Source organism: Hypanus sabinus, chromosome 25 (assembly GCF_030144855.1).
Source record: "Hypanus sabinus isolate sHypSab1 chromosome 25, sHypSab1.hap1, whole genome shotgun sequence".
Taxonomy (NCBI): domain Eukaryota; kingdom Metazoa; phylum Chordata; class Chondrichthyes; order Myliobatiformes; family Dasyatidae; genus Hypanus; species Hypanus sabinus.
Genome location: NC_082730.1, coordinates 39,791,253 through 39,818,680, shown reverse-complemented (window position 1 = coordinate 39,818,680; position 27,428 = coordinate 39,791,253). Strand labels below are relative to the sequence as shown.

Below are 27,428 nucleotides of genomic sequence, written 5' to 3'. Positions count from 1 at the left end.
TAAGAAGGGGAGGAGGGGCATCAACTGAAGTTAGAGAAATCAATGTTCATGCGATCAGGTTGGAGGCTACCCAGCCGGTATATAAGGTGTTGTTCCTCCAACCTGAGTGTGGTTTCATCTTAACAGTAGAGGAGGCCATGGATAGACATATCAGAATGGGAATGGGACATGGAATTAAGATGTGTGGCCACTAGGAGATCCTGCTTTCTCAAATAACATTTAGCTCAAGAATAAGTGAGTTTTGTTAAGAGGCATTTAGGGTGGGGCTAAAGAGCTAAAGCTTGAATAGAATGGCAGTGATATCCTCAAGTATAAATGAATCAATGCAATTATGTTTTAGTAGTACAGTTAGTTCCTTTCCTCCAATACAAATAATGTATTTTTGTTCTTTTCAATTCTTTAAATGAGTACATCACACTTTTTATAAGCACACATCAAGACTGCTTCAAGTTGAAATGGCTACTATCATGAACCATTATCAGCTGGATTAGTAACAGCAGCATGCATAAAACAAGTCTTTTTTTTGAACATGTGCCATTTCCATCATCTTGTTAAACTCTGAAAACAGAAGGAAGTGATCTGTTTCAGTACATTAATCATGGCCCTTTATAATTAGTTTTTAGGAGGAGTAGGGTATTCAACAGAGTACTATTGCATAGATTCTTTGAACCAGAGACAACAAAGCAGGCTTGATACATTACATCAGGTATACATTGTGAACTGGTGATGGAGAATGCAAGTTTGGGAGGTGCTGTGTAAGAAACCTCAGTAAGTTTCTACAGTGATTCATGTATAAAGGAACCATAGCATACCTGTGGTGGAACAAGTTGATATTTAACATGGTAGGTGGAGTGTTGTTTTTGTCCTTTGACATTTGCATTTGTCGTGTGGTATTAGTTATTAAATGAATTAGTTAATACCCTGGGAGGTAGTTTAATCAGTGATATGAGTTGAATGTGTCACAACTCCTTAATCTGGGAAAAATAAATTCAAATAATTGAAAATGTAATAGAATAGAAAGCTTATATCATTTATGATGATCATGAAATATCAGACTGTTAAGTAAGAACTCAACTGATTCTCCAATGTCCTTCAAGTTTAAAATTGCCTGCCTTATTTGGTCTGGCTTATAGTTTCACTCAACTACCACTTGAAGTAGCCATTAAACCACTCAGTTCATAAGACAGTTATTGATGGCCTTGCCATGGATGCTCAAAGACCATGAATTATGCAGCAACATAGCGAAAAATTGGTGTAAAGGCCCTTGGGTAATTCTCAATACACTTTGCAGAAGTATGGCAACCTTATACCCAATACGAGAAATAGGATAATTTATTACAGCAAAAGACAAACATTCTGTAAATGTTTAGGTGGAAGGTAGTAAAATGTAATGAAATTCTTTTTATCAATTATTCCTGAAAGTCCAAAGATCAGAGGTTTAAATGTTCCAGTTGATTTCCACTACCTGTAATGGTCAGCTTGTAAAAACCAAACTTCTTAGCTTAAATTTGAATTGATCCTGTTAACCTTATACACAGTGAGCGAATGATAAAGCCATAAAGCATTATTTGAAGAAATACTTTTTGTATCAATTGAAATCTGAGCTAGGCTTCTTCCTCTGTTTAATCATTTAATCCTTTCCAAATGTATTTCATCAACGACATAACAATTAGCTTATTTTGCCCAATGAAGTAATTCCTTCCATAATTGTGCAAATTTCTTGCATCACTGACATTACTTACTTGGGAAATGAGTACTGTCAGTGATGCAACTCATCAGTAGATCAGAAAATACTCACTTAGGAAACTTAGGTTAAAATTAAGCTAAACAGTATCTCCTTTATTATTGAACGTGCTGACATTCTCCTCATATGTCCCATAGCATTAGAATATAGGGATCTTCATGTTTAAATCTGTCTGCAATTAATGGCACTTCCAAACAGAATTAATTAATGCAATGAAAAAGTAGTCTTTCTTACCATCCATCATCCTTAGAGCAAATATTCTTTAGCATGCACAACTTGCATTATTCATAACTTACAACATTTTTTAAAAACTTCTCTTGCATTCAGAAAGTTTCTTGATTTGGAACTTTTATGACAATACTTTTGAAATTGGCAAACCGCTCTCTGAATTTTTTGGAGCTTTTCAAGGCCTCTTGTGAATGCGTTTTCCAAAAAAAACTTACCGATTTTGAGTACTGTATTCAATTCAGGTTTATCTTGGCAAGTGCTAATCATATATCGCAAGTTTTCTGTGGAACATTTGGAGCATAATATGCAGTAGAATGTCAGGAAGTTATTAGTTTACAAAACATTAGAAGGTTTTCTCCTGCATTCTCAGTGATGTTTTTCTCAGAAGCTTTTCATTAAATAGCACTACCCCAGGGCTTTGGATGGCTTTGTTCGTGGTATTATTTGGTAATTAGTTATAGGCCTCCTATTGCTTGCTGTGCAGTGTTCCGCACTGAATAATAGATCTGGACCTAATAACAATTTCCTCAAGTTACTGAAGTGTTCTGTATGATCTTGGGAATAATGATCTGTTGCTTCCATTAAAAGACTATTCTCAAGTAAAATTGAAAATTCAGGCATTAGAGGAATGTATGTATTTTCTAAATTATAATGTTCAAAACACAATTCCTCCACATGTTACACTTTCCTCCCATATAGCAAAGACGTGCAGGTTGGTAGGTTAATTAGCCACTGTAAATCACTCCTAGGTGCTAAGGTCTGGGTCTGGAGCAGGAGTTAATGGGAACGTTGGCGAATAAAATGTGCTTGAAGCTTGGAATGAACTGCCTGGCCTGAGAGACCTGTTTCCATGCTCTACGACACTGACTCTATAATGATATTGTTTGGAGCTTGCTCTCAATGACCGGTGGTAAAACTACTTATGTTTTTAAATGGCTACATAAATTAAGAAATGGAAACTCAATTTAATAGCTTTTCAGAAACGTTTCAAACTCTTTTAACTCACAGGTGACTTCATTCTGTGTAATTCATTTAAAGAAGATTAATAATACAAAACCTAGCATTAAACATAATTTCCCTCCATAACAATCCTTCATATCAATAGTTGACACTTATCTGGAATATTATACAGGAAATTTTCCTTTATCTTATCTTGGTTTTACAACATGTTAATTAGCCAAGGACCAGTCTGTATCATGTTTGTCAAGTAGGCATGTAAAGACAAGCCGGTATTCTATTATGAATCACTTTCCTTTACACCTACACAATAGCTGACTGAGACATAATAAAAAAGTTATATTGTGTGTGAGAGATGTTTTATAGATGAAGAAGCTATGTGAATTTGTTTAATTTACATTTAATGTTATTGTTGTGACTTTGAATGATGGCAATCTCTTCTTTTAACTTTGCGATTCTTGCATGTTATAATATTACAAAAATCAATCAAGGAATTAAAGGCAAATGAGCTTGGAGCCTATATAATAACCATAAGACCATAAGATATAGGAGCAGAAGTAGGCCATTAGGCCCATCGAATCTGCTGTACCATTCACTCATCCAATTCTTCCAGTCATCCCTACTCCCCTGCTTTCACTCCATACTCTTTGATGCCCAGGCTAATTAAGAACCTATCTATCTGTACCTTAAATGCACCCAATGACTTGGCCTCCACAGCCACTCGTGGCAACAAATTCCACAGATTTACCACCTTCTGACTAAAGTAATTTCTCTGCATCTCTGTTCTAAATGGACGTCCTTCAATCCTGAAGTTGTGCCCTCTTGTCCTAGACTCCCCTACTATGGGAAATAACTCTGCCATATCTAATCTGTTCAGGCCTCCTAACATTTGGAATGTTTCTATGAGATCCTCCCTCATTCTCCTGATCTTCAGGGAATACAGCCCCAGAGCTGCCAGACGTTCCTCATATCGTAACCCTTTCATTCTTCTGAATCTTCTCTGAACCCTCTCCAATGTCAGTATTACCTTCCTAAAATAAGGAGCCCAAAACTGCACACAATACTCCAAGTGCGGTTGCAAGAGTGCCTTATAGAACTTTAACATCACATCCCTGCTCTCTATACCTCTAGAAATGAATGCCAGCATCACATTCGCCTTCTTCACAACTGACTCAACCTGGAGGTTAACCTTTAGGGTAGCTTGCACAAGGACTCCCAAGTTCCTTTGTATCTCTGCATTTTGAATTCTCTCCCCATTTAAATAATAGTCTGCCCATTTATTTCTTCCACAAAAGTGCATGACCATACACTTTCCAACAGTGTATTTCATTTGCCACTTCTTTGTCCATTCCCCTAAACTATCTAAGTCTCTCTTCACGCTCTCTGTTTCCTCAACACTATCCGCTCCTCCACCTATCTTTGTATCATTGGCAAATTTAGCCACAAATCCATTAATACCATAGTCCAATTCATTGACATTCATTGTAAAAAGTAACGGTCCCAACACTGACCCCTGTGGAACTCCACTGGCAGCCGGCAGCCTGCCAGAATAGGATCCCTTTATTCTCACTCTTAATTTTCCGCTGATCAGCCAATGCTCCATCCATGCTAGTAGCTTCCCTGTAATTCCACAGGCTTTTATCTTGCTAAGCAGCCTCATGTGTGTCAATGGCCTTCTGAAAATCCAAGCACACCACATTCGCTGAATTTCCTTTGTCTACCCTGCTTGTAATTTCCTCAAAAAAATTGCAGTATGTTAGACAGGCAGGATTTTCTTTTCAGGAAACTATGCTGGCTTTGGCCTATCTTGTCATGTACCTTCAGGTACACCATAATCTCATCCCTAACAATTGATTCCAACACTTCCCAACCACTGACTTTAGGCTAACAGGTCTATAGTTTCCTTTCTGCTGCCTCCTACCCTTCTTAAATAGCGGAGTAACATATGCAATTTTCCAATCATCCAGTACAATGCCAGAATCTATCAATTCTTGAAAGATCATTGTTAAGGCCTTTGCAATCTCTCCAGCTACTTCCTTCAGAACCCGAGGGTGCATTCCATCAGGTCCAGGAGATTTATCCACCCTCAGACCATTAAGCTTCCTGAGCTCCTTCTCAGTCGTAATTTTCACTGCACATATTTCATTTCCCTGACAGTCTTGAATGTCCGGAATAATGCAGATATCTTCCACTATGAAGATTGATGCAAAATACGCATTCAGTTCCTCTGCCATCTCTGTGTCTCTCATTAAAATATCTCCAGTGACATTTTCTATTGTTCCTACATCTACCCTCAACTCTCTTTTACCCTTTATATACTTGAAAAAAGCTTTTAGTATCTTCTTGGATATTAGCTGCCAGCTTCCTTTCATAATTTACTAATGACCTTCTTGCAAGTTTTTTAAAGCTACCCAATCCTCTATGTTCCCACTAGCTTTGGCTTCCCTCTTTTGCTTTTACTTTGGCTCTGACTTCACTTGTCAGCCATAGTAGTGTCCTTCTTCTATTCAAAAAATTCTTCTTGTTTGGAATATATCTGTCTTACACTTCCCTCATTTTTTGCAGAAACTCCAGCCATTGCTGTTCTGCTGTCCTACCTGCTAGTGTCCCTTTCCAGTCAACTTTGGCCAGTTCCCCTCTCTTGCCATTATAATTCCCTTTATTCCACTGAAATACCGACACATTAGAATTTAGCTTCTCCTTCTCAAATTTCAAAATGAGCTCGATCATATTGTGATCACTGTTCCCTAAGGTTTCCTTGCCCTTGGGGGACACTTCTGGAGTCTTATCACCTCCGGATCATTGCACAACACCCAATCCAGCACAGCCGATCCCCTAGTGGGCTCAACAACAAGCTGCTCTAAAAAGCCATCCCTTAGACATTCTACAAATTCTCTCTTGAGGTCCAGTCCTGACCTGGTTATCCCAATCCACTGTCATGTTAAAATCCCCAACGATTATCATGAACTTGCCCTTCATAACATTGAACAACTGAAAGGAGTTGTTAGAAAAATTGTTTGAGGGAAGAGCAGGACAGGTAGCTCAACGTTCTGGCATACCAGTGTTTTAGACACGACAGAGAGGGGGAGATTGCATTATTCATCATTGAGAACTCATCCCATCAAACCAGATGGATAAAGCTCAAAATAAATCACGAAGATGGGGCTATACTAGATTCCTCCTAAAACCAAAAGGAGTTGGAGAAACAGATATCTAGGCAAATCGTGGAAAGGTGTAAAAGCAACAGCTTTATTGTTGCAGGTGATTTTAATTCTCTGAATATTTATTTTATTCCTTCAAACCATGCCGCCTCAACAACTGCCTGACAAACCTGATTAACCCTGAACTAATCTCGGGACATTTTACAATGACCAATCAGCCTACCTGGTACATCTTTTGACTGTGAGAGGATATCAGAATACAGGGAAAACTTCTGGGTTTAGATGGCCCTGCTGAAGCACATGTATAGCAAACGAAACAAATAAAATGTTAAACGATTGTATTACTCATACTTTTTCTTGGACACGATCACTACAATCAATAGCCTGTAACTTCCTTTTTGAAGCTGAGTTTTTGAACTGCCTGTAGGACCTGGCATTTTTGTTGTGTGAAGGCTTGAAGGTGCAGGATGTTTGTAGCGTGGCACGCATGGGCCAAACCAAGATGGTGGGGCCATAGCCCGAGAGTGAGTGGGAAATGAACCAATGTTTGACCATCGCAGGAGTGGATTTGGAGGCAATTTCCTGTGGCAGTACTGAGGAGAGGCGAGCTGAGGTGAGGCAGATTCGAGCTGGCAGGTCCCAGTCCTGAGTGTGTATCCATTACAGGTTGTAAATATTACAGGAAGGTTGTAAATATGAATGTGCTTGAATCCTCCTGAATTTTGTTTGTTCCTTAGCATATAAAACAAGTGTAGTGCAGGGCATAGGCAGACCTTTCGACCTAACATGTCTCCATGTGATGCCTGCTGTACTTTGTTTTGTTAAATAAAGAAGCTGCTCTATACCAGTATTTTTTTCTGGTGACATCATTCACACAACAGCATCCACCATACATCTATCAAAGTTTGACAAAGTTTTCGATGGCATACCAAATCTGCACAAACTTTGAAGAAAGTAGAGATGCTGCCATGCCTTCTTTGTAAAGGCAGTTACATGATGGACTAGGACAGCTCCTCTGAAATGATAACACTGAGGAATTTAAAGTTGCAACTCTCCCCATCCCATCTCTGACCCCCTAATGAAGACTGGCTTAAGGACCTCCAGTTAACCCAGCCTATTTCAATAATCAGCTCTTAGACTTTGCTGACATTGAGTGAGAGGTTGTTGCTGTAGCACCATTCAACCAGATTTTCAGTTTTCCTTCTGTATGCTGATTCATCACCACCTTTGATTTGGCCAACTACAGTGGTGCCAATAGCAATCTTAAATATGGCATTGGAGTTGTGCTTAGCCTCACAATCATATGCATGAAGTGAGTAGACCAGGGGGCTAAGCACACAGCCTTGTGGTACACCTGTGCTGAGGGAGGTTATGGAGGAGATGTTGTTGCAAACTGACTGGAATCTACAAGAGAAGAAACTGAGGATCAAGTTGCTCAAGGAGGTATTTAGCCTTAGGTCTTGGAACGAGGGTAAGTCCAATTAAGGACAAAGGAGTATATTTATGCACGAGAAGACAGAGTAAATTTATCAATGAGTTCTCCATATCAGATTCACCAAGGAAAAGGTACTTAATGATGGTAAGATTAGAGAACAGAATGTTAATATTTGAGCAGCAAAATAGCAGATATTATTTAATCCAAAGAAATATAAGGTGATGCATTCTGGGAGTCAAATGCTGGAGTGTTGGAGCAACTGGAGCATTGATGCGTACAGGGAAATTGAGATGCAAGTCCTTAAATAGATAGTTTATTGATCCCAAAGGAAATTACAGTGTCACAGTAGCATTACAGTGCACAGATATATACATATTAGAAGAGAAGTAGAAAGAATAAAAAATAATTTACCTCAGACAATCTAACGGGGGGGGGGGGGGGGTCATCACTTCCCTGGCTATAGGTTGACTCATTTTAGAGTGCGTTGGCCGAGGATAAGAATGATTTCATATAGTGCTCTTTGGAGCAGCACAGTTGTCTTAGTCTATTATTAAAAGTGCTCCTCTGTACAGCCAAGGTGGCATGCAGAGGGTGAGAAACATGGTCCAGAGTTGCCAGGATTTCCCATAAGGTCCTTAGTTCTACCACAGTCACCAGAGCCAACCCTTCTGATCAGTTTATTGACCCTGTTGGCGTCACCCATGTTGATGCTATTGCCCCAACATACCACTGCACAGAAGATTGATCTGGCAACAACAGACTGGTAGAACAGGTGAAGGAGAGGCCTGCCTACTCCAAAGGACCTCAGTATCCTCAGGAAGTAAAGGCAACTCTGGGCCTTCTTATACACAGCCTCAGACTTCTACTCAAGTCTGTCATCCAGGTGCACGTCCAGGTACTGGTAGGTGCTTACCACATCCATATGCTCCCCATCAGGGAGCAGTGCAGGCTTGGTCTTCCTAAAGTCCATCACCCAGCTCTCTGAAAGTGGCAACATGACTGGAGTGGTTGGTAAAGAAAGCATTTGGCATGCTTGTCTTTATCAATCGCAGAGCTGAGCATAAAAGTCAGTAAGTCATATTGCAACCGAATAAAACTTGCTTTGGCCAAATTTGGTGCATTGTGTACAGCAAGGACATGGAGGCTTTGGAGAGAATACAGAAGAGGTCCAACAGTATGTTACTTGAATTGGAGTGTATTAGTGATAAGGACATGTTGGACAAACTAGGAATGTTTACTCTGTCACGCACAATAACCTGTCCACTTTTTGACTTAACTGTGTGGCAGCAATACTTATGTGACTGGGCTTGTTGAGCTCATGATTAATGGTGTGCTCCAGGATGTTAATAGTGGGGACTCTGATGGAAATACCAGTGAAAGTTAAGGTAATATGGTAGGCTCTCTTGTTGGAGAATGGTATTGCTTCTGGGATACAAACATTATTTGTCACTTATCAACTCTTGCCTGAATTTTGTATAGGACTTGCAAGCATAGACACCTTCATTTGCTGAGGAGGTACAAGTGATTTTGAATATTCTATCACCAGTGAATCCTCTCTAGCCTAATGGTGGAAGGAAGATCATTTATGAAGATAGTTGTGCCTACTGAGGAAATACTCCTGTGGTGATTGACTTCCAACATGACCATCCTTCTATGTGCATGGTATGACTATAACCACTGGGGTACTATTCTCTTAAAAGGCATTGACTTTGGTTTTCCTCTGGCTCCTTAATGTCATACCCATTTCAATACTTCTTTGGTGTCTAGCCCAGACACTCGCATGTTGCCTTTGGTCTATAGTTGGACCAAGGCTCTGAGAAGCTGGAAGCAGAATGGTCCAAATGAAGACCAATCAGGACATTGATGAAAAGGTGCTACTCTTAGCTCAGTCGAAAACACGTCTGATCACTTTGCTGAGAGAAATTGATTGGTTCTAATTAGCCAGGCTACATTTGTCCTGTTTTTCTTTTGTGAACAGAACACACTGGAGCAATTTTCCACATTTGTTGACTCAATGCCAGTATTGTAGTTGAACTGCAATAGTTTGGCTGGGTAGCTGTCTGGTCCCATGGCCTCTGCTGTTTCCATTGCTGTTAGTTGTTCCTTGAATGAATTGAACTGAATGGAGGTTGGCTTCTGAGATACAGGGGATCTCATCTATAAGCTGAGATGGATCATTCAAGTTTAATTATCATTCAAACATAGATGAACACAGCCGAACAGAACAGTGTTCCTCACACTGGACTTCTGGCTGATCATAGTTAAGACAGTTTCATCCTATTCTCTATGTTGGGTGATGGGGATAATCTTGAAGACTCCTTCTACTAGCTGCTTAATTAGAAAACACCATTCATAGCTAGATGTAAAGGGATGATGGCACTTTGGTTTTGAGATCACTTTTCACTATTTGTTCAGCACTAATGAGAATCCTGTGATGCATGTTCACTTGGCTGGCACTTCATATCATAGGTACAGCTAATGCTGCTGCAAGCTTGGCTTGATGGTTACGAGGAGCAGATTGTTGTGGTGTACATTGCTGTTCTGAGTCTATTCCATTCATCATGATTGTCGTGCCACAAAATGCATTAAGTTGCCGTCCCGGCAGTTTAGATGAGATTTTATCTCCACGAGGAATGTGCAGTGGTCTCTTCCAGATGCACCAACTAGATTGGTGAAGCTAACATTTCAGTTGATTTCAGACTCTGCCTATCAGCCCTGTTTTACACAAATTATCCAACCCAGTCAGTACCTACATCATCAAGCCACACATAGTGATAGACAATGAAATTCCCCACCCAGAACACATACCTTTTTCTGTCTAACATGGGCAACCACTGAATCATCAGTGAAGGAACATTGTGGATGACAATTAGAATGAGATTTTCTTGCCCATATTTGACTTGATATCAGGAGACTTCATGTGGTCTGGTGGCAATGTTGAAAATTCAAAAAGCTGGTCCCACCCACTGTGCCAACATTTCAGGTGTGTCTGCCTTGCACATAGGGCAGACATATCAAGGATTATAATGAAAGAATCTGGAACATTGCTGTTACGGTACCATTCCAAGAATAGCTCTTCTAAGTTAAGCAGCAGTCTCCAGATGTCTGTAAGGAGTCTTTATAAGGTTTCTCTGCTGGGAGCAACTCAGTGGCCTGTCTGGCCATTTCAGAGGCCCTTAGGAATTAACCACAGGGGATCATACGTAGTCCATATTGGGTAAGAGTGGCACGTTTTCTGTTTTGAAAAGTGCTGGGGAACTAAATATAGTTTTACAGCAACTTGGTAACTTTTGAGCTCCTCATTATGCAAACTAGTTGTTATTTATTTTTGAAGTCTGGAAAATGAACTGTAATTAAATTCTACAGCTGTTATGGTAGGTTTGGGCGTTAAATCTCTGGATTATTCATCCAGACGTCTACATTACTAGTCTAGTAACTTAACCACTGTGCCTCTGCTGTACCTGCTACCCAACGGTGAAGTAAACTGGTCCATAACTCTTACTGACCTACATCCAAAGAGCCTCTGGGTATTGAAAATATTCTCAGTATTCTTGTAATGTCCTGAAAATTAAGTACTTCACTCTCTACTCACAACTTTCACCATGAAACGACTTCTGGGAATATCACCTTTCTGTACACCATTGTGTAATCCAACACTCAGCTCTTTATCACTCAATCCTTTTCCTACTCTTTAATCAGCAGTGATTGAATGTAATGTGCCAATTTTTGAGCTTGTTTCCCCACAGGAAGTCCTCACATTTACCTGCTTTATCTTTTTAATCTTGTTCTTGCACTTTTCTCTATTGACGTGGACTCTCTAAAAGTTCTAGTGCATTTTCACCTGCTCCCATGGAGATACCCAACTGTCTCCCCTTCCAAAGCGACACTTTCTGTTTGGGCCACTATCTTTAAATTTTTTGTCATGCATGATAACTCTGTGAGAACTGTGTCCAGTAGCTGCAAGTTCTAGACTTCATGGAGTTTCTCCAGTTCACCTAACCTGTGGTCTCTTTGGATGAGGACATTGCCCCTCACAACTTGAGAAGCTTCTGGATCACTATACTGCATACCCCCGCACCCACAGTGATTTTTTGCAAAACACATTCACTGAACTCGCTCCACCATTTCATCATGGCTGATCCATTTCCTTCTCAGACCCATTCTCCTGCCTTCTCGCCATGACCTTTCATACCCTGACTAATCAAGAGCTATCAAACTCTGCCTGAAATGCACCTAGTGATCTGGCCTGCACAGCCGTCTGTGGCAACGAATTCCACAGATTCACCACCTTCTGGTAAAAGAAATTTCCCTTCTCCTCTGTTTTATATCAACGTCCCTCAATTTTGAGCCTATGCCCTCTGGTCCTAAACTCCACCATCAAAGGAAACATCTTTACATCTACTCTATCAACATTCGATAGGTTTCAGTGAGATCCCTCCTCATTCTTCTGAATTCCAGTGAGTATAGACCTAGAGCATTTAATCACTGTTCCTATAACACTTTCATTCCCAGAATCATTCTTGTGAACCTCCTCTGAATCCTCTCAATCGTCAGGACATCCTCTCCTAAAAAAGGGGCCCAAAACTGCATACAATACTCCAATTGAGGCCTCACCACTGCCTTATACAGCCTCAGCATTACATCCTTGCTTTTATGTTCTAGTCCTCTTGAAATGAATGCTAACAATCTATTTGTCTTCTTCACCACTGATTCAATCTGCAAATCAGCCCTTGGGGAATCCTGCATGAGGACTCTCAAAGCACTTTGCACCTTGGATTTTTTGAATTTTCTCCCCATTTAGAAAATAATCTATGCTTTTATTCCTTTCGCCAAAGTCTACGACCATACACTTCCCGACACTTTACTCCATCTGCCACCTCTTTGCCCTTTCTCCTAATCTATCTAAGTTCTTCTGCAGCTTCTTAGCTTCCTCAGCACCATCTGATCTTCCAACTGTCTTCATATCGTCCACAAACCTGGCCACAGAGCCATCGATTTTATCATCAAAATCATTGACTTACTCTGTAAAAAGAAGTGGTTGCAACATAGGCCCCTGTGGAACACCACTAGTCCCTGGCAGTCAATCCAAAAAGGATCCCTTTATTCCCACTCTTTGTCTCCTGCCAATCAGCCAATCCTTCATCCATGCTAATAACTTTCTTGTAATACCCTTAGCTCTTGTTTAGCAACCTTATGAGTGGCATCTTGTCAAAAGCCTTCTAAAAATCCACATACACAATGTTCCTGAATCTCCTTTGTCTATCCTGCTTGTTATTTCTTCAAAGAATCCCAACAGATTTGTCAGACAAGATCTTCCCTTAATGTAACCATGCTGACTTTGGCCTATTTTGTCACGTGCCTCTAAGTACCCCAAAATCACGTCATTTGCGATCGACGCCACCATCTTCCCAAACACCGAGTTCAGGCTAACTGGCCAGTAATTTCTATTCTTCTGCCTCCTTCCCTACTTGGAGTGACATTTGCAAATTTATAGTCCTCCAGAACCATGGCAGAATCTATTGATTTTTGGAAGATCTTTACTAATGTCTCGACAATTGCTTCAGCCACCTCTTTTAGAATCCTGGGGTGTTAGGCAGGTGAGAAGAGGCAAGAAGCTGAAGTGGAGAAGAGGAGGGGTGCGACTTTCCAGAAAGAGAAATCAATATTCATGCTATCAGATTGGAGGCCACCCAGACAGAATATAAGATGTTACTCTTCTATCCTGAGGGTGGGCTCATCATGGCACAAGAGGCAGCCATGGATTGACATATCAGAATGGAAATTAAAATCTTTGGCCACTGGGAAGTTCCACTGTTGATGGATGAAGCAGACACGCTTAATGATGCGTTCTCCCAGTTTACGGCATATCTCGCCAATGTAGAGGAGGTCACATCAGGAACACTGGACACAATAGACAACTATAGGAGATTTACAGGTAAAGTGTTGCCTCACCTGGAAGGACTGTTTGGAGCCCTGAATGGAGGTGAGGGAGGAGGTGAATGGGCAGGTGTGGCACTTTGGCCCCTTGTATGGGTAAGTGCCAGGAGGGAGACTAGTAGGGAGGATTGAACAGACAAGGGAATCCCGAAGGAGCCTTTGCTCCATTCACCAAAAACAGAAGTTCTGAGTGCCCAAACATTTTAATTTCAATTCCCATTCCCGTTCTGTTTGTCAGTCCATGGCTGCCTCTTGTGCCTCAATGAGACCGCCCTCGGGGTGGAGGAGCAACGCATTATATTCTGCCTGGGTAGCCTCCAACCTGATGGCATGAATATCGATTTCTCCTTTAGGACCCTGCCCCCCACCAATGTCTATTCCCCTCTTCAGGAATAAAAAAACAGATTGATGAAGGTAAAGCACTGGATGCTGTGTATATGGATTTTAGTAAAGCATTCAATAAGGTTCCAATAGTAGGCATGGGATCCATGGAAACTTGGCAGCATAGATCAGGAATTGTCCAGCTCACAGAAGGCAGAGGGTAGTAGTAGTTTCAGCATATTTTGTCTGAAGGTTGGTGACAAATAGTGTCTGCAGGGGTCTGTTCAGGAATTCCTACTCTTGTGATTTTTATAAATGACTCAGATGAGTAAGAGTGGAAGGGTGGGTTAGTAAATTTGCAGATGGCATGAAAGTAGGTGGTGTTGTGGATAGTGTAGAAGGTTGCCACAGGTTACAACAGGACACAGACAGGATGCAGAGGTGGGTTGAGAAGTGGCAGATGGAGTACAACCTAGACAAATATGAAGTGGTACACTTTGAAAGGTTGAACCTGAAGGCAGGGTACAAGATTAATGGCAGGATTCTTAGCATTGTGGAGGATCAGTGGGATCCATGCACATAGAAACCTCAAAGTTGCTATGTAAGTTGATAGAGTGGCTAAACAGGTATATGGTGTGCTGTCCTTCATTAATCGGGGATTGAGTTTGAGAGCTGCAAGGTAATGTTGTAGTTCTATAAAACTCTAGTCTGACCACATTTGGAGTATTGTCACCTCTGGTCACCTCATTATAGGAAGAATGTGGAAGTTTTAAAGAGATCACAGAAGAGATTTAACAGGATGCTGCCTGGATTAGAGATTATGTTTTATGTGGAAAGATTGAGTAAGCTATGGCTTCTCCATTTGAAAATGATAGGCAACTTGATAGAAGTGTATAAGATGATAAGAGGCACTGATATAGTGGACAGCTGACATCTTTCCCAGGACAGAAAGCTAATATGAGAGAGCATAATTTTAAAGAGATGGGAAAGATAGGTGTTTTACAGAGAGTTGTAGTGGATGGAGTACATGTTAGAGGCAGCTACATTCAGGATATTTAAGAAACACTTAGAAAGGCAAATGGATGAAAAAAACCTGAATTGAATTGACTTTATTACTTATATCCTTCAGATATGTGAAGAGTAAAATTTTTTACGTTATGTCTGGGCCTAAATGTGCACTGTGTAATTTAGAGTAATTTGTGATAAACAGTATGCATAACAGGACAGTCAGTATAGCATAGAAATACAATTGTATCAGCGTGAATTAATCAGTCTGATGGCTTGGTGGACGAAGCTGTACCAGAGCCTGTTGATCCAGGCTTTTATGCTGTGGTGCTGTTTCCCAGATGGTAGCAGCTGGAAAAGTTTGGGGTTGGGTTGACTCCGGTCCTCAATGATCCTTCAGGCCCTTTTTATGCGCCTGTCACTGTAAGTGTCCTGAATAGTGGGAAGCTCACATCTACAGATGCGCTGGGCTGCCCACACCACTCTCTCTGCAGAGTCCTGTGATTGAGGGAAGTACAGTTCCCATACCAGGCAGTGATGCAGCCAGTGAAGATGCTCTCAATTGTATCCCTGTAGAAAGTTTTTAGGATTTGGGGACTCATACCAAATTTATTTGACCATCTGAGGTGAGAGAGGCGCTGTTGTGCTTTTTTCACCACACAGCCGATAGGTACGGACAACATGAGGTCCTCAGTGATGTGTGTGCCAAGGAGCTTGAAACTGTTCACCCTCTCAACCCCAGATCCATTGATTTCAATAGGGGTTAGCCTGTCTCCATTCCTCCCATAGTCCATAACCAGCCCCTTTGTTCTTACGACAATGAGGGAGCAGTTGTTTTCTTGACACCACTGTGTCAGGGTGATAACTTCTTCTCTGTAGGCTGTCTCGTTATTATTTGAGATTAGTCCGAACAATGTAGTATCGTCAGAAAATTTAATTAGCAGATGGAGCTGCAGGTGGCGACACAGTCATGGGTATACAGAGAGTAAAGGAGAGGGGCTTAGGACTCAGCCCTGAGGGGCACCTCTGCTGAGGGGCAGAGGAGCAGAGGTGAGGGAGCCCACTCTTACCACTTGCCTGTGATCTGACAGGAAGTCTTGGAGGGTTACGTAGGAGGGAAGGATTAGATGGATCTTGGTTAAAAGGCCGGCACAACGTTGTGGGCTGAAGCGCCTTTGCTGTACTGTACTGTCCTATGTTCAGTTTATGTGTACATGTACATACCAGTGAAGGAGAACACTTATCCCATTCACCTCACTCTTGCTTTCAGAGGAAAGTCCTATTCCTTTTATCCTTATTTCCCTGCAACCCTACAGCTTATTCTCTCACACACGACTAACTTACTATGTAGCAACATTGAAGACCTTCGCTTCTTGAACCCAGACATCAACTTAACTGCCTCTTTTTGTGTGATCTGCAAGGGAAAGGCTTAGGCTTGCATGCTTCAGCCTTTGAATAAATCATTCTGTGACTCTTTTGTCAGCGTCCTGTTTATGTGCCTTTACATGCACCATTTGACTTCTTGATGCTTGATCCCAACACATATTTTCCAAAACCTTTCATTTTCTTTCCTTGTATTTTATAATTCATTCTGTTTGCACGATATGCAGGCCTGCTTATGGGATGTTACTCACATTAGTATTCCTGATTCACATCAGCAATTCCAGAATTGCTTAAGATGGATTGGGAAAATAGATTAAAGGGTAGATCGGTACTTGATCAGTGGTGTATATTTAAGGAGTTATTTTACAACTACCAAGAAAAATATATTCCACTGAAGAAAAAAGGGTGTAAAAGGAAAAATAGTTAACCGTGGCTAAGTAAAGAAATAAAGCAAAGTATACGATTGAAAAGAAAGTTATATAAGCTAGCTAAATCTAGTGGGAAGATTGAAGATCGAGAAGCTATTAAAGATCAGCAGCAAATAACAAAAAGATTGATTAAGAAGGGGAAGATAGATTATGAAAGTAAATTGGCAAAAAACAGTAAGAGTTTTTATAGTTACATAAAAAGAAAAAGGCTGGTTAAAGTAAGTGTTGGTCCCCTAGAAGATGAGACCGGGAAATTAATGGTAGGGGACATGGAGATGGCAGAAATGCTGAACAAATATTTTGTATCAGTTTTTACAGTAGAGGACACTCAAAATATTCCAACACTGGATAAACAGGGGGCTCTAGGGGGAGAGAAGCTAACTACGATTCAAATCACCAAAGAAATGGTATTTGATAAATTAATGGGACTGAAGGTGGATAAATCCCCTGGACTGGATGGCTTGCATACTAGGGTCTTAAGGGAAGTGGTGGTCGGGATAGTGGATGCATTAGTGATAATTTTTCAAAACTCGCTGGACTCGGCAATGGTCCCGGCAGATTGGAAAAATGCTAATGTAGCTCCTTTATTTAAAAAGGGCAATAGACAGAAGGCTGGGAATTATAGGCCAGTTAGCCTAACATCTGTGGTTGGCAAAATGTTGGATTTGATAATTAAGGAAGCAGTAACAGGGCATTTGGATAAACATAGCTTAATAGGACAAAGTCAGCATGGCTTTACAAAAGGGAAGTCATGTTTGACAAATTTGTTGGAGTTCTTTGAGGACATAACATATAGGATAGATAAAGGGGAACCAGTGGATATGGTGTATTTGGACTACCAAAAGGCATTTGACAAGGTGCCACACCAAAGATTATTACTTAAAGTAAAAAATCATGGGATTGGGGATAATATTCTGGCATGGGTGGGGGATTGGCTTTCTAACAGAAAACAGAGAGTTGGGATAAATGGTTTATTCTCAGACTCTCAGTTGGTGACTAGTGGTGTTCCGCAGGGGTCGGTGTTGGGACCCCAACTCTTTACAATCTATATTAATGATTTGGAGAAAGGGACTAAGTGCAATGTATCGAAGTTTGCTGATGACACAAAGATGGGAGGGACTGTAATGAGTGCGGAGGACATTAAAACCCTGCAGGGGGACATAGATAGGCTGAGTGATTGGGCAGATGAAATATAATACTGGCAAGTGTGAGGTCTTGCACTTTGGCAGGAAAAATAATAGAGCAAGTTATTATCTAAATGGAGAGAAACTGGAAAGTGCTTCTGTGCAAAGGGATCTGGGGATCCTGGTACAAGAAACACAAAAAGTTAGTATGCAAGTGCAGCAGGTGGTCAAGAAGGCCAATGGAATGCTGGCTTTTATTGCTATGGGGATGGAGTATAAGAACAGGGAGGTCTTACTGCAGTTGTACCGGGTATTGGTGAGACCGCACCTGGAGTACTGCGTGCAGTTCTGGTGTCCATATTTAGAAAGGACATACTGGCTCTTGAGGCAGTGCAGAGAAGGTTCACTAGGTTAATTCCGGGGATGGGTGGGTTGATGTATGATGAGAGGTTGAGTAGATTGGGACTCTACTCATTGGAGTTCCGAAGAATGAGAGGTGATCTTATTGAAACATATAAGATTGTGAAGGGGCTTGATCGGGTGGATGCGGGGAGAATGTTCCCAATGATGGGCGAAACTAGGACTAGGGGGCATAATCTTAAAATAAGGGGATGCCATTCCAGGACAGAGATGAGGAGAAATTTCTTCACTCAGAGGGTAGTGGGGCTGTGGAATTTACTGCCCCAGAGAGCTGTGGAAGCTACTACACTCAATAAATTCAAAACGGAGATAGACATTTTCCTGGATAAAAACAGCATTAGGGGATACGGTGAGCGAGCAGGTAAGTGGACATGAGGCTAGGTTTAGATCAGCCATGTGATCTCCTGGACCAGTTTTCGATAGCTTGGATGGGTCGGAGGGGAATTTTCCAGATTTTTTCTCCTCAATTGGCAAATCGTTTTTTTTCCCGGGTGATCACATGGGTTTGGGCGGGATGAATAATAAAATAAAATGGGCGGCATGGTGCCCTGTTGGTTGGCACTGTTGCCTTGTGGGATTGGGTGAAAACTAGAGTTCAGACTGGATCAGCCATAATCTTGTTGAATGGCGGAGCAGGCTTGAGGGGCCGATTGGCCTACTCCTGCTCCTATCTCTTATGTTCTTATGTTCTTATGTACATGGTATAAAACAATTCATCAACTATGTTTTGGTCTGTGCTCTTTTAAAAGTGGTGTAAGTATGCACAGCCAGCAGTTTGCACATTTGTAAAGTACCACCATTATTTTGGTCAAGTACCAGGAAAAAAGTAGGGTGAATTTGAGCAACTTTTCTCGGTGGTCAGCATAATCCAGCTCCGCTGACCAGACTGATGGAAAAATGAATGTTTTTCTTTCACAAATATTTGAGTTATAACATCCTGTTGTTACTTGCCTGTTTACACGAGCTTTGCTGCAGTGATATGACCTCTGCCTCTGGTCAGATTAATGCTCGGTGCCAGAAATTGTTCCAGTGTCTGGAGGTTTGGGATATTTTACTCTGTTGAAGGCAGCATATCAAATTATTTCCTCAAGTCTCCTGAAGACTGAGAGCTTCCAGTTGTTAGCTGGTGTATGGAAATGCAAATGGAATTTTTTCCCCCCCCATAATTTAGCTCTTGTGTTTGGCAGCATTTTCTTACTTATGTTTATAATAGAGATTTATGAAGTAACGAATGCCTGGGGCCCAACCAGTTCAGAATTTATTACTTTGTTTTATTATTCCAGATTTTCAAAATGAAGGCTAGTTTTTTCTGGATAAAATATAATGTTAAGTGTTAGTGTGCTGTATGGGGTTGCAGTGATTATTAAATGGGGAACAAGGCATTCTAGCTGCAGTTTAAATGATTTCTTGTTTTCAAATTATCCTTGACAGCTGTGGTTAAAATGTTGCTACATCTTTAAAAACATACAGAATCATTTATTTCACTTAATAATAGTTGTAGTATTGACCTATTGTGTGCAAAATCTGAAAATTGGGACCCAATGGGTTTCAGAAACCTTACACCTGAAATATCAAATCTCATTACTTGTGATTTCTGCAACTCAGCTCTACATCTACAATGTCTTTTAGGTTGTTGTATTCTAAATTGGATTAACGTTAGTATAATAAATTGTTCTTTGGAACAGTTTATGAGGCAACTGTTTGAAAGCTATTAGCCTTGTAGGAGATGTCTGTTGTTTGTTTCTCTTTTCTCTCATGCAACCACATCAAAGCAAAAAAAAATGGTGTTTTTTTGGGGTTGGCCAGAGATGCATGTATTATTATTAGCATTAGTTCTGTAGAAATTCCATGAAAATTGGCAAGAAAAACTGAAAAAGATGTTGACTGTTTTCATTTGTGGTTACATTTGTCACTGATGCCGAAAAAAAATTAAGAGTATCATCATGTCTCTCCCGACTAAACCAACAGATATCTCAAATGGTCTTATTTGGAGAGAACGTTGGTGGAATCAGATTGAACTATATGCAGGTCTTTCAAATCATCTTTTTTAATTTTTGGAAACCTCGGTGAAAGGGTCTTCATAAAGCAACTTCCCATTAAGAATCACATTCTTGCATTTATTTAAAATGAAGCGATAAATCAAAGTTACATTTCCTATACTTGGAAGGCTGCACATGGTAAAAGCTGGTTATCTGGCAAATACTAGACTTAACAGGTGCTGGTAAATCACATATGTGGGTAACCTGATGTCTGACCAAGCAATTCTTGAAACACTGCCCCAGTATTTCCATCAGGGTGCCTCTTACCAAAGCATGTCAGTGGGTAAATCACTGACCCTTTAATGTTGAATCGTTCTACTCAGGCTACTTGTGTTTCCTGCTTTCTGTCCCTCAACCAATTTACTGCCCATTTAATTCCATTAGTTTTAATTTTGTTGGTGACTGTTGTTGGTGTTTCGTCAAATGCATTTCATTGTTGTTATACAGAGATTGTCTTATGGGTGGTTTAATGGAAAATTAACGTCGGCTATGACCCCAGAAATGATTGACACTCAGAGTGATTTATCACTCTGAATCCCTGAGGCCTGACATGGTCATTCTGTCAGAAACCTCAAAGCAGGTGGTTATGGTAGAACTGATAGCTGCTTGTGAAGACTGGATTGAGGAGACATTTAAGCATAAGAGAGCCCGATACTAGGAGCTGGTAGCAGTGCCAGAGACAGGATGGAGGTGGCGTGTAGAGGTTTTGCTGGCTGTTCACTGTGCAGAACAGGGGCTACAAAGAAAATAGCCATCAGAACTGCCACAGAGGCTGTCAAACGAGCCTTCAGATGGCTGTGGATCAAGGGGTGTGACCTGTGGACCAGTGCTGCTGGGACACAAGCCAGGCTGGGTCGCCTGGGCAAGAGTGTCTGGTGTTGAAAGGACTGAAACACCCGATGACCCCAGGTTATATCGCAGATGACGTGCCCTAGTGCATCTGAGGATATATCTCAGAGTCCAGTCCCTCTGTAGAATAAGGATTAAAGCAACCAGAAACCCAGAGCCAATCACAGTCCAGTGGTCAGCACAAAGAGTGGGAGGTTGCTTTTACTCAGCTGGCTGGTTGCCATTCATCTGTGAAGAATGGCCACTTGAGCGTTTATAGAGAGGCAATCTGGCAGGAACTGGAGCAGGAAGAGAGGAAGGGAGGGAAATAAAACTTGTGAACCTAAAAGGGCAAATAATTAAGCATATTCATCTGCATAAACACAAGGTATGTGAAATACCTACAACTACAAAACTAACACTTCTGCTTAAATGTTTAGCTATATACCCATGTTTGCATTCTGTTCTGCCTTTTATTAAAATACTTATGTCAATGGAATAGTAACAGTCACTAACATGTCTTTCACCATGAATAGTGCTGTGAAAAATTTAGGTGACCAGAACAGTTTATGAATTGAGGATGTGGAATTGGAAAATTAGAGGCAAGACAAGGCTTGAAATTCTGCCTGGCATTAAAATTTTGACCACTGATGCTTTCGAACATATAATGATATCCTACATGTAAGTGTAAGAGAGAAGTTTATGCTCTGTGTACTCTGCCAAATAATTTGAATCAAAAGCATCTGTGAGACAGAACGACCTGACCAGTAACATCATACATTGCGTTAGCAGAAGTATCTAATTTCACTCCCTCTCGAATGCAGACACAGCCAACAATCTTCCTCCCATTATGACTGCTGAGGGATCTTTTGGAGAACAATTCAGCTAGATAAAGTAACAAATGCTGTACCAGGTGTTCAAAGCTCCTTAGTCTTTTGTCAAGGGGGGAAAGAAAACAACTTGAGGGGAAAATAAACGGCAATTATTAACACAAGTTGTCACGGCAGCAACGTAGAAAATGTTCCACTCAAGTTCGAATGCAGTAACCCAAACAAATAGTGAGGTGGTAATGACTAGATCCAGGCCTGTTATTTACCAGGCTACGTGGCAGCTCTACTGTAAACTACTGACGTTTGTCCACATTAATTCCCCCAAGTTTGGAAATTCAGCACAAATCCTAAACCTAAAGGCAAAATTTGCCGGTGATTTTTGGGTAAGGAGTTCACCGTGAGAACAGGAGCCTGATGGGTTTCCATAACACTTATGCCAGGGAATTTTCTCGCAGATTTTGTGTGAGATTGCACCTCACATGGTATTCATGGACCCAATGAGTTCAATTTCAATTGTAATATTATGAGGATTAAAATAGGATTAGCAAACAATTAGCTGGAGGAACTCAGAAGGTCAAGCAATGTCCATAGGAAGAAAGGGTATTTATTTATTGAGAAAGCACAGAGAAGGCCTTTCTGGCCCTTTGAGCCACGTTGCCCCAGTAGTCCCAGACAAACCCAATTGACCATAATCTACTCAGGGGACAATTTACAGTGATCAGTTTACCTACCCGGTATGTCTTTATTGACTGGAAGAAAGACCACCACACTACATCCTGGAGACTGAGGGCTGGGCTCAGGCTTCAATCGCCTTTATACCGGGGTCTGTGGGAGGGGCCACAGGAGCAGTCAGCAGGGGGCATGTCCAGACAGGTATATGTAGTTCACCACATTCACCCCCCCCCCTTTGTTTTCAAAGAGACTCCCCATGGGACAAAGTTTCTTACAAGTATATTTACAGATTAAGTCTATCAGGCGGTCAAATCTGTCGTTGCGATCTACGTAGCACCGGCTGTGATTGCACAGGTGCCGGTGGTGATTGCACCGGAGACGGAGGTTGTGCTGGTTCCGGCCTAACTGGAGGTGTCAGCCCACTAGGCGTCAGTGATCCCTCATGCGTGTGCGAGATGCCCGGTATATGAGTCTCGTGAGGAGTCTGTGTAGGGCTCAGTGTGCACGGTGTCACCTCGGGTACAGGGTTCATAGTTACCGTGGAGTGTTCGGGGTAGTGGTCTGCTGCTCCTGCAGGCGCCAGGTCGCGGACGGAGACCGTGTCTTCCCGCCCATCAGGTAAGACCACGTAAGCATATTGGGGGTTCGCATGTAGAAGGTGAACCCTCTCGACCAGCGGGGAGTATTTATTGCTCCTCACATGTTTTCGGAGCAGCACTGGCCCTGGGGACGTCAGCCAAGCTGGTGGGGTGGTCCCAGTGGCAGACTTCCTGGGAAAAGAGAATAGGCGCTCATGAGGGGTGGCATTGGTGGACGTACATAACAGGGAGCGGATAGAGTAGAGTGCCTCAGGGAGGACCTCCTGCCATCGAGAGACCAGCAAACATTTTGATTTAAGGGCCAAAAGTGCTGCCTTCCACACTGTGGCATTCTCCCTCTCCACCTGTCCATTTCCCCGGGGATTATAACTCGTGGTCCGACTAGTAGCAATGCCCCTAGCCAACAGGTACTGGCGCAGCTCGTCACTCATAAAGGAGGACCCTCTATCACTGTGGGTATAGCAGGGATATCCGAACAGAGTGAAGAGCTGGCTCAGGGCTTTTATGACGGATGTGATAGTGGTGTCGGGGCAGGGGATGGCAAAGGGGAACCGCGAGTGCTAGTCGATAATATTGAGAAAGTAGACATTGCAATCGGTGGAGGGAAGGGGGCCCTTAAAGTCAACACTCAGTCGCTCAAAGGGGCGGGTGGCCTTGATAAGTTGCTCCTTTTCAGGATGGTAGAAGTGTGGTTTGCACTCAGCGCAGACTTGGCAGTCCCTGGTCATCGTCCTGAAGTCCTCAAGGGAGTACGGCAGGTTCCGGGCTTTCACGAAATGGTAAAATCGGGTGACCCCCGGATGGCAAAGATGTGCATGGAGGGCGTATAGCTGGTCGAGCTGTGCGCTGGCACACGCTCCCCGGGATAGGGCATCAGGGGGCTTATTGAGCCTTCCAGGCCGGTACAGGATATCATAGTTGTAGGTGGAGAGTTCTATTCTCCACCGCAAAATTTTATCATTTTTGATTTTGCCCCGCTGTTGGTTGCTGAACATGAACGCAACTGAGCGCTGGTCGGTCAGCAAGGTGAACCTTTTGCCCGCGAGATAGTACCTCCAGTGCCTAATAGCTTCCACTATGGCCTGGGCTTCTTTCTCCACCACGGAGTGCCGAATTTCAGGGCCTTGAAGGGTACGAGAAAAGAATGCTACTGGCCTGCCTGCCTGATTGAGGGTAGTAGCAAGTGCAAAATCGGAGGCGTCACTCTCTACTTGGAAGGGAATGGTCTCGTCCACCGCATGCATCATTGCTTTGACAATGTCCCCTTTAATGCAGCTGAGGGTCACGCAGGCCTTGGCAGAGAGGGGAAAAGTGGTAGACTTGACCAGGGGACGGGCCTTGTCTGCGTAATGGGGGATCCATTGGGTGTAATAGGAAAAGAAGCCCAGGCACCGTCTGAGAGTGGTGGGAAGAGGGAGCTCTAACAGGGGGTGCATATGGTCGGGATCAGGGCCAATGACCCCATTCTCCACGACATACCCAAGGATAGCGAGTCGGGTAGTTCCGAACACACACTTGTCCCTGTTATAAGTAAGGTTCAGAGCTTTGGCCACTTGGAAAAATCGTTGGAGGTTGGCGTTGTGATCCGGCTAGTCGCGACCACAGATGGTGATGTTATCCAGATAGGGAAATGTGGCCTTCAGTTGGCACTGGTCCACCATCCGGTCCATTTCCCTCTGGAAGACCGAGACACCATTTGTGACACCGAATGGGACGCGCAGGAAGTGATAGAGCCTGCTGCCCGCCTCGAAGGTGGTGTAGGGGTGGTCCTTTGGGCGGATGGGGAGCTGGTGATAAGCCGATTTCAGATCTATTGTCGAGTACACCTTGTACTAAGCTATCTGGTTGACCATATCCGCGATGCAGGGTAGGGAGTACGCATCAAGCTGCAATGAACCTATTGATGGTTTGACTATAGTCCATGACCATCCTATTTTTCTGCCCGGTCTGAACAACAACCAGCTGGGCCCTCCAAGGGCTTGAGCTTGGCTCAATGATCCCCTCCCTGAACAGCCGCTGCACCTCTGACTGAATGAAGGCCCTGTCCCCCGCGCTGTACCTCCTGCTTTTAGTTGCCACAGGTTTACAGTCAGGGGTCAGGTTGGCGAACAGCGGTGGGGGAGGGATCTTGAGGGTGGAGAGGCTGCAAGTGGTGTCAGTGGCGCAGCTGTCGGCATGGTGCTGGGTGGGACATGTGGTTTGGTGTGTGTGTGTGTGCAGTAACGGGTATATGGTGAGGTCCTACAAAACTGAGGATTCCTGACAGTGAGTGGTGAGAGGGGCCCATCATATGCCATAGTCACACTTTCAAGGTGGCTCTGGAAGTCCAGCCCCAATAGCACAGGTGCGCACAGTTGAGGCATGACCAGTATCACAAAGTTCTGATATTCTGTGCCCTGCACCACCAGTGTCGCTACACAACCCACCCAGATGTCTGTGGAATACAATCCAGAAGCCAAGCCAAGAAGCCTCTGGCTTACCGGCCGTGTCACGAGTCCACAATGTTGCACTGTGCCCGGGTCAATAAAACTCTCAGTGCTGCCTGTGTCAAACAGGCAGCTAGTCCTGTGCCCCTCCACCAGGATGTCCATCATTGATGTTGCAAGCTGGTGTGGGGCGCTTTGGTCAAGGGTTACGGTGGCCAGAGTTGAACTGCCGTCTTGGTGCCCGGTAAGCACTGGTGGGTATGGGGTGGGGCATGTTGGCGCCGACAAAGATGGCCGTCCCCATCCGGGCATGCAAGATGGCAGCCCCTATACCTTGCATGAGGCGGGCAGGCAAGATGGCGGCCCCCATGCCTCGCACACAGCGCTGCCCGACCCCGCTCGTGGTTTAGACTTACAGACCTTGGCAAAATGGCCCTTCTTCCCACAGCTGGAGCAGGTCGCTTCTCGGGCCGGGCAGCATTCTCGGGGGTGCTTTTCGAGTGCGCAGAGGTAACACTGTGCGGGCTTGCGACTGGCAGCAGCTGTGGTTGGGTTCAGGGAGTTCGTGGAATCGCGACTGGCAGCGGTGTTGGCGAATTCGCTCGTGGGAACTGGCGGCGGCGGGGTCTGAGGTGTCCACAGAACCAGCGGTGGATCGCGCAGCTGGACAGCGTCAGCATTGTGCAGAGCAGCCTCCAGCGTGTTGGCCGTCTCGATTGCCAAGCGAAAGGTAAGATCGGCATTTTCCAGCAGCCGCTGGCGCGCATACACTGACCTGATTCATGCTGTTCCGCTGTGAGTGTTTTGCAATTGCAAGTCCGCACGAGTGTCTGTAGGGCTCGGAGAAACTCAGCGCTCGACTCTGCAGGCCGCTGTCGTCGCGTAGCTAAGCAATGTCTTGCATAGACGGTGTTCACCGGCCACAGGTACTGTCTTTTGAGGGCGTCCAGTGCCCCTTCATAGGTCGGCAGGCCTCTGATAAGTGAGTAAACTTTCGAGGTGACTCTCGAGAGGAGAATTCTGTACATAACAGCGGGTTCAGTTGCATTAACCTCCTCCAAGTATGATTGGAAGCATGCAAGCCAGAGTTCAAAGGCAAGAGCTGCTTCTGGGGCTTGGGGGTCAAAATCCAATCTTTCTGGACGTAAAACGCTTTCCATGTTTTAAAACTTTCAGTCAATAAAATTGATGCACCATCAATAACTCTCTCCGAGACGTGAAGTCGAGATATCGGCTTTTATTGACTGGAAGAAAGAACAAGCAGTAGTTGACCACCATACTACATCCTGGAGAATGAGGGCTGGGCTCAGGCCTCAATCGCCTTTATACCGGGCTCTGTGGGAGGAGCCACAGGAGCAATCAGCAGGGGGCATGTCCAGACAGGTATATGTAGTTCACCACACTGTGGGAGGAAGCCGGAGAACCTGGAGAAAACCTGCACATTCCACAAGGAGAACACATAAAGATTCCTTACAGAATGGCACCAGAATTGAACTCTGAACTCTGGACTGCACTGGGCTGTGACAGGGTCACACTAACCGCTACACTTCCCTCCTTTGTTGTGGATACTTCGCAAATTCTTGGGAGGAAACTATCCTTCCGCCTACATATATTGCCTGACCTCCTGAGTTCCTCCGGCAAATTATAGCTCCAGATTCCAGCAGATGCACACTCCTAAAAAAGGTAAAAGTTGAATGTTTTTAGTTGTTTTGGATTTGCTTCCTGAGGATGGCACTGGAATGCCGGAATAGATTTTATGCTCTGGTCTCATGGGCAGGCCGGATGGTTAGGAAGGCTTTTGGCATGCTGGTTCTCACCAGTCAGGGAGTTGAGTATGGAAGTTGGGATGTTATGTTACAGTTGTTCAAGATGTTGGTGAGGCCACATTTGG

The 27,428-nt window shown here is 43.3% G+C and overlaps 1 long non-coding RNA gene across 1 annotated transcript in view; it reads left to right on the top strand.

The window, feature by feature from the left end:
* The first annotated feature begins 728 nt into the window (after nucleotides 1-728).
* The window catches only part of LOC132381194 (uncharacterized), a 40,587-nt gene continuing 13,887 nt past the window's right edge, over nucleotides 729-27,428 (top strand). Inside the window, exon 1 of the long non-coding RNA XR_009507976.1 lies at nucleotides 729-842. This is a non-coding gene — a long non-coding RNA (uncharacterized LOC132381194). The remainder of the gene's footprint in view (nucleotides 843-27,428) is intronic.